Source organism: Dipteris shenzhenensis, chromosome 22, assembly GCF_047967505.1.
Source record: "Dipteris shenzhenensis isolate YYH24624 ecotype China chromosome 22, Dip_SZ_1.0, whole genome shotgun sequence".
Taxonomy (NCBI): domain Eukaryota; kingdom Viridiplantae; phylum Streptophyta; class Polypodiopsida; order Gleicheniales; family Dipteridaceae; genus Dipteris; species Dipteris shenzhenensis.
The window spans coordinates 4,732,007-4,740,810 of NC_141617.1; positions in this window are offsets into that span (position 1 = coordinate 4,732,007).

The window sequence follows — 8,804 nt, forward strand, 5'->3', positions numbered from 1 at the left end:
TAAGTGACAATGCCCCTAGCACAACAACAAATAATAATGACATTTTAAAAAAAGGGATGGGATGTAAGCATTTTGATGAGCACATCATACACATGCTTGATTTAGTGTAAGTCAATAAATGTCATTGTTCACAATAAGGTTGTCTTAAAGGTGATGTGATTGTCCTAGACCATCCCGATGGTTGAATTGTTGCTATCACAATGACTTGCCCCTGTATGAATGGAGCTCAGGATCCAAAAGTAGCAGAGTTTGGGCTATAGTTTGATCTTTGATATGAGCTCTTATCTTGATTGATTGCTCTGCTCCTTATATCAAATTTTCTACTCCTACTATTGGCACTATTGTAGCTACACTAGATTGGTTCCATATATTCTAGTACATGAACAAAGCCACCTTGTTCCACCATGTGAGAAGGGCCATGCTACTCAATGGCATCCTTGTCATCCTCTACATCCTTTCTTCTTGGAGGTACACTTGGGTGCTTTGCAAGTTGATCTAGATATCTTAATTGTGAATTTTCACCTTTTCCAAGCAGTGGGCAACCAGAAGGCAAGGAATGGTAGCTTTGATACCATATTAAGAAAAACAAGAAGAGAGATATAGGCTAGAAAGTTACTAAAAAGTGCAAAAAGGTACTAAACTTAGCGTGGTCATTTAGTGCTAAAAAATGATCAAACAATGCTAGAAAAGCGCTTCCAAAGTGCTTAAAAGTGCTCAAAGAGTGCTAAAAAGTGGCCAAAAAATATCTTAAATTCTATAAAAAGACCGCTCTAATTGAAGTTGATCCTGAATCAGTTAACTTGTACAACCACTATGATGGTTATAGGTAGTCCTAAACCTTTACAACCACAACAATGGTTACAGTTGATCCTTAAATACATTGTATAAAGAAGAACCGTGTTCCTCATTGCTAGACATACAAGAACTTGGCAGAATGGTTTGATTAGAAATTAAACATGTGCATTGGTCTTAAGCAACTTCACCATAGTCCTCTTACAAGACCCCTAGATTGATTCGGGTTTCAAAAAGGGTGGATGAAGGAGGACTACCTCTCAAATTTTCAAGACCCAAGGGGGCATGTTAACTCCACAATGATATTGTAGTTTAATTGTATGACAGTATGCTGGTCTTCCCAATATTTCCCCTTGTCTTTCCAATGTTGCACATTCTCATTCTTCCTATGTGCTCCACCTCATCTACTATGTGCCCAATCTACATCCTTCCTACTCTCTTTACAAGCTACATCCTTCTTAGCTTTAAAGCTCTCTTGGAGTTCCTGCATCCCTACCATAGTGTGTGCATTTCGCTTCTTAGCTAAGATATAAAATCATATTTCTCAATGTTCAATGAATTCCACATCTTGTAGAGCTTTTGGTAAAGAACTTCCTTTTCTACTCTCTAAGAATCAAAATTTTCTTTCATTTTTACTAGATCATTCTTTGCCCTCTGAGCATCAAGTTGTTCTTTCATTTTTGTTAGATTGGCCTTTTCCTGGTTCTCATCCATTCTAGTATCTTCAACCTGTTGCTCTCTTTGCATCTTCTCTTCTTTGACTTTCCTTCTTGGACATTTTCTCATTCTCTCGCTTGGGCCTTATTGGCCTCATCTTGCTCTTGTGCCTACATGGCCTTTGCTTCTACCTCCTTTATGATGGCTTGTACTAGCCCTACCTTGGCCCTTACCTCCTCTATCATGTCTTGTACTAGCTCTAACTAGGCACTTGCATCCTTCCTATGGATCTTCTCCTATTTCACTATTGATGTTGCATGGATAGCTTCCTCACCTCCTTTAGTATAGCTTCCTCATCTCTAAGGCTATACTAAGACCAGTGCCCATTAGGTGTAATCCAACTTTGGTGGTCTCAAATGTCATTTTCAAGAATTTGTCATCCTTAACATTCTTCGAGTTGTTTATCACGTCCCAAGATATTTCACTTTGAGTAAGAGATCAGACATCCATTATGTTGCTCTATTGCTGCTTGAACCTAACAAAACTACAAGGTTACCCTTATGTTAGGAGAGAAATGTCTGGCCTTCTTCAAAATAGACTAAACACATGCTAGCAAGCCCAAATACTTGACCGCACCATCTCTACTAATTTGAGCTTCTAGAATAAATCTAAAAGGTCCTTTTTCCTCCATGCCTTTTCCATGTAACAAGCTTGCCTGGGGATGCTGAGTGCCTTTGCAATCACGTTCTGTTGTGAGATAAATTTTTTTATTATGATAGAAAATACATCACTCATTCATATTAACTTCTTTCATCATCATGGTGAAGCTGGCAAGAGAGCAAATATCAAAGCATCTAATGCTAGATGGGACTATGCCTCACAATTTCAAGATTTGAGTAAAGCTAGATGGGACTATATCTCATGATTTCAAGAGATGGGAGGCACTAAATGGTGAGCTAGAGGGATCATTTGGGAGGGGCTTGATGGCAAGCCAAAGGGATCCATTGGGGAGGGGCTCGATGGAGAGCTAGATAGATCCATTAGAGAGGGGCTAGATGGCGAGTTCGAGGGATCCATTAGAGAGGGGCTAGATGGCAAGTTTTGGAACTAGTTATGTCTAGAGGGATCCATTGTGAGAGGTGATAGAAGTTGTAGGAGGGGATAGAAGTTGTATAGTAAAAGTTGTAGGAAGTTCAAGAAGGCTGAGTTCAAGGGAGTGTGCAATGGCATAGGGTCAAGAATTGCAAGGGAGTGTGCTAGGAATAAGACGGTTGAGTGCAAGGGAGTGTGCAAGGATGGCATGAATGTAAGAACATAATATGGTTGAGTGGAAGGGAGTGTGTTATGAGTAATATGGTTGAGTGCAAGGGAGTGTGCAACGATGGCACCAATGTGAAATGTAAGGACGATGACAATCAGGCTTGCATGTAGAGTAAGTAGTTAGTTAGATGCAAGTATACAGTTAGAATGTAATGATGATTTGTATAAATTGATTTGAGTATGTAGAGCGAGTAATTGATTATCAATCACCTAGCTGGCATGCATTAGATGCAAGGATGCTCAAATTGAGTATGTGCAAGAGATGCGTCAATGTAAAAATGTAATGATGATTTGAATTGCAACCACAATGACAACCACCAGCCTTGCATGCACCACGAAGCTTGCATGAAGTGTAACTAGAGTAAGCAATTAATCAACAAATCGTTAAGACTTAATTTAACCATCCATCTTGCTGGCATGCATTAGATGCATGATTCTTTAGAGATGCCACTAGGCTAGAATGCACGATTAATTTGGCTCAAATTTAGAATGATTAAAGGCAACTCATGATTATTTGTACATGCCACTTAAGTTGGCTTGAATTTAGATTGATTGTAGGAAAGTCATGATTATTTGGACATACGCATAAAAGAGAAATTAAATTCTAAATGATGCCAATGAGACATATATGGCTTGTCAATATGGCCCTTGCCCCCAAAGGGGGCCCCATAAGAACCATATTGACTTTGATTTCCTTTCAAGGTGTTTGTAGGATTAGCCATTGTATGGGACTCTAGGAATGTGATTATTAAACATGTCTATGGTACAAGAACAATGGCATTGACAATGTGATTGTCTCCGAGGATCCATCAAGAGGGCATGCATGGGCCCCCCAACCACAACTAATGGAAGGGTATTATTCGATCTCATAGTTGTTACATGTATTACATCATGCCCAGTGATGGTTCTCTCTTGGTTAATGATACATGTGGGTAGCCATTTGCACATTGTGCAAGTGGGATCAGCAAAGCGATTACGGGTGAAGAGGATGAAAGAAATGCTATATAGAGTGGTTAGTGTTGAGAAGAATGCTGGCCCAAGAAGGGTGCAAATGTGTGACAAAATAATTGGTTTGGAAGGCAGTAATGGAAGTGTACAATGAGGGACTGGAGATGCCCAATCAAGAAATCTCATGCTTGCTCCACCAGGCCCAAAGACTCGGCCCTCATATCACAAAGTATGTTAGAAATCAGCTCAAAATATACTAAAAAACATGTGTGAGCAAAGGCAGACAACAACCACTAGAGAAGCAGTATAATTTTAGGCTCTTTTCATCTACCAATGGTGGCACAAGGGCAATGTCCTTGATCAAGACATACCTCCTATGGATTTATGGTTTAGCTTAAGGGGAAGTTTGCATTATCCATTGGGGAAATGTAATGACATATGTATCATTGCTGCCCATGTGTCTTGTTGCTTTCCTAATGTCTCCAACATAGCCTAGCACACCACTTATTTGAGTAATTATTATAGGTACTAAACATAATTATGAATCATTCACACCATGGGAAAACTTATCAGAATTAAAGCATGAAATTGGCTAGCTGAGGAGGGTTAGCAAAAGATATCATTTTACGCTACGTGCATTTTATGATATACATATAAAAGATCATCCTTTATATGTAAATAATAGACATGAGATTTAGGGCCTTTCCCAAAAGTTTCCCTAACTCTCATGTTTATGATATACGTATAAAATACCATCCACCTCCAAGGCTTTGGCCTAGTGGTTTGGGCATTGGTCTTTTGATCCCTAGGTCACATGTTCAAATCTTGGAGGCTAGGGAAGGCTAGGGCCTGGTGTCCTAGCATGTGCGTGTGTGTGTGTGTGTGTGTGTTTAAAGAAAAGAAACCTATAAACAACACGGCACACGATGCTTATATAAAGGTGAAAAAAACTTTTTTCATATTGTAACATGAGTACAACTAGTAACAAAATGTCGAATCCATCCAGTAGTCTTGGTTCCTGGGTCGGATACACTTACCTTATCCCTAGGTCACGTCTTCAAATCTTGGAGGCTAGGGCCTAGTGTCCTAGCATGTGTGTGTGTGTGTGTGTGTGTGTGTGTGTGTGTGTGTGTGTGTGTGTGTGAGAGAGAGAGAGAGAGAGTTGATCATGGATATGGAACCTATACCCATTGGTCCAGGGTGAATGTGCCCTTGATAGGACCACAGAGGATGAGTGCATGAAAAAAAAAAGGACCGTCCAACATGCACTTCTTTAGATTTTATGGGAAGGATTGAAAAGAAGAAGCCATATCTTGCATGCAAGCACCTATACTATATTTACATGAGGGTTCTTGGCCTCAACCAAAATGAGAACATGTTTATTCACCAAACAACCAACATTAACAAAAAGATATGTTGTAGAGGCTTTGAATAGACATCATACATACCCAGGGTTGCTGTAGACTAAAAGCAAGTAGCATAGGCTATGGTGGGATGAGCCTTTGACCTTGGTGTATTTTGAGCAATCCCTTCCATGGATATGTCATTGTCCACTTGGCATATAATGACATTTTTTGTATATATTAACCATTTTATCCACCATAATGTTCATCCATGTCTTGTGTTCTTTATCCTAGCATACCCTTGAAATTGCAATGCCTATGCACATACAAAGTGCTGTATTTGAGCTTTTGCATGCGGTTTGTGTGGGCTAGGTAGCACGTGATTGTTTAACGCATTATGAAACAAAGTGGCTTGTTTTATTGAGTTGCACATTATTTCAATAATCCGTGCATGGCAAGCTACTTGCAATTTGTATATTGTGATCAATTTTGGAGGTCAATGGAGTTCCTCAATTCTTGTGTCAAATAAAAGTGTCCCCAATGCAAGAGCGTGTGGTTGTTTCCCATCATGAGTCGCATGGGATGGGTTGTTTGTGTTTGACGATTTGGCCCTTACCCCTAAAGGGGACACCTTAAGGGCACCATTTGACAAGGACCATGTTGGGAATGCTTTTGTGATGCTCAAGTGCAGCAAACAAGTGAGAAAAAACATATAGGTAGAGGGGTCTATAGAATGAAAGCATCGTGAGTTGCAAGGGTTTGAGCAAAAATTTTGGTCAGGGGTCAAGAGATGAGTTTGGGGAATTGTGGTAAGTTATGAAATCTTAAGTCACGTGAAGAGCTTTCTTAGATTTGGTCAGGGGTCAAGAGATGAGTTTGGGGAATTGTGGTAAGTTGTGAAATCTTAAGTCACGTGAAGAGCTTTCTTAGATTGTGACAATTTTGATCAGGGGTCGAGAGATGAGTTTGGGGAATTGTGGTAAGTTTGAAATCTTGGGGGAGGGTTTTTGATGAGTTTTTTCATAGCGAGTTTGAGAGTTTTTTTGACTTGTTAGAGTCAACCATCAATACTGATGGCAATTGCAATAATCAAACATACAATCCATGACGTCTATTGTAATTAAACGTTCAAAATTATAAACATCATTGTTGATAGCATTAGCTGCAACCGACAAACATGCAATCCATGTAGTCTATTGCAATGAAAAATTCAAACAAAGTTATAAGGTCCCTCACTTGAGTGCACTATAGTGTGCAATGTTCAAACAAATTCTATGAGATTTCATACCCCACCATGATATTCTTTGATGCATAAACATAACATTTTTTATGACAAAAACTACAGCCTTGAGATTGTTAGAAAATACCCAACAGAGGGTACACGCAGCGGAAGACTTATAGTAATGCCCAGGAGCTCACACAGTGTGCGTGTGGGATGTGGAATCACAAACTTCTTTACTTAATGTGCGTCACATAGATGTGAAGACTCATCAATAGACAATGAACTAGCCAGATAGAGAAACCACCAAAATATATATTTCCGTCCAAAACTATGGACACAATACAAGAGAGATAGATCCAGAGTCCCACCAATGGTGTGGTCCTCTGATCTGCTGGCTATCTCTAGACTCGAGCCCGCGTGCTCCACCTCGAGTGTCTGTAGACTTTCCGTCCAGAACGATTCTCTCCACCTTGCTTTCTGGAAACCAGCCTAGGTGGGCTGCCACTCAAGCTCAGTCTGCAGCTCCTTCAGGGTCACCTTCACCTCCTGTGTATAGGCCCAAGGCTTGCCTTCTTGCTGCTCCTGTCTGCTGTCAGAGGGCTGCTCCAGAGAATGTGATCACAACACCTTGATGCCCTAGAAGACAGCCAAGGTCCAGCCTCTAGGAGCTCAGTCTGCAGCTCACCTTCAGCTCTCCTTCACCCCCAGTGTGAGGCCCAAGGGAGTGGCTCCTGGCTGCTCCTGTCTGCTCCTGCTTTTGCTGGACTGTTGGATGAATAATGGGGCATAAAGCCCCTCCTTTTATAGGCCTAGGGGCCTGTCAAAAACCCGACCAGTCTGTCCCAATCTGGGCCAACTGGACAGACCAGGTTGGCTGGCCCAACCGACCTGGTTGGCTCAGCCCAACCAGCCCTTTAAGGGCTCACAAAACTAGGCCTTTATGGCCCACACTTTTAGGACTTGTGGCCCTCCAATCAAGGCAAGGTCCCAGCACTATATAAGGGACCTAGCCAGGCCCTTTTGGGCTGCTGCTAGGCTGCCCTTTGCTGCTGCTGGAGACCCTATTGCAGGCTGTACTCCTGCCCATAGCCTCTGCCATCTGCCCCGTATCTTTCTTCATGCAGGCACCTTCCTGCTGCAGCATCCTTGCCTCCTGCCAGGCCTTCACCAGCCCCGTATGCATACTGTACCCTTCCGTACTGCTGCGCCATCTGTCCTTGCTGGAAATCCCTGCGCAATCAGGCTGCTGCAGGTCCCTGATGTCCACGTGTCTGCCCTATACATCAAGAGCTCCACGACTTGCCAGGTACCCTTGTTTCTTCTTTTGGGGCACATCCTGCCTTAGGTCTCCCTTCCCCACGCTCTCCTCATTTGGGGGCTTATAGATGGGGAGGTGACCTTTCCAACACCCCCTCTCACCAACACATCCAGGCCCAATGCCAACACGTCGATGAAGATGCTCCAGTAACTCCCTGGTCGTAGTCCTTTGGAACCTTTCGCTGTCGAAATCTTTTCCTGGCTTTTCATCCAGTGGCTCCTGCTCCACCGGGTCCGGTTCCGCTTCCGCACACCATCCTGATACACAGGTCCATCTTTGGTAGCACCTCCTGGTACCATCTCCTTCAGTCACGTTCCTACCTTCAAACTCGAGCAATCCAGCCGTCACGATCTTCCAATTATCCCCCTCATAATGAGTGAACAACCTGGAGTCTTCCAAGCACCATGCTCTGAGGGTCTGTTTCAACCCGTCCTTCCTTTGGCAAGGTCTGCAACAAAAGTACATCTCCAGATAACTTGGACCGCGAACTTTAAACGCACCTGACTGAACCTGAGTCACCCTCCTTCTCGCAAGGGCACAATCCTCCAGTCGTGGAAGTCGATTCCCAAGAGCTTCTAAATCAGGGTCGTCCTTCAGCAAGGTCCCTGCCTCTAGGCTCCCACACCTGTGAGCCTCCTACTTGGGCTCTGATACCATGTTAGAAAATACCCAACAGAGGGTACACGCAGCGGAAGACTTTTAGTAATGCCCAGGAGCTCACACAGTGTGCGTGTGGGATGTGGAATCACAAACTTCTTTACTTAATGTGCGTCACATAGATGTGCAGACTCATCAATAGACAATGAACCAGCCAGATAGAGAAACCACCAAAATATATATTTCCGTCTAGTGTGTTCTTCTCCACCTTACTACCTGTGAATCAGCCTAGGTGGGCAGCCCCTGCCAAGCTTTGTCTGCAGCACACAGGTCCCTATTGTTGGAAAGGTCACCTCCCCATCTGTAAGCCCCCAAATGAGGAGAGCGTGGGGGAGGGAGACCTAGGGCAGGATGTGCCTAACAGAGAAGAAAGAGAGGGGGCTGCCACATGGGCAGCACCTCACAGGAATCGACCTACAGATGGCGTCAGCATGGCGAGGGTAGTGGGCAGGTGAAGGGCCTGCAACAGACCCTGATGATGGCGCAGTACAGGCAGGTCAGGACAGCAGGACCTGTACGGACAGGTACGGCCCCTATACAGCAGCAT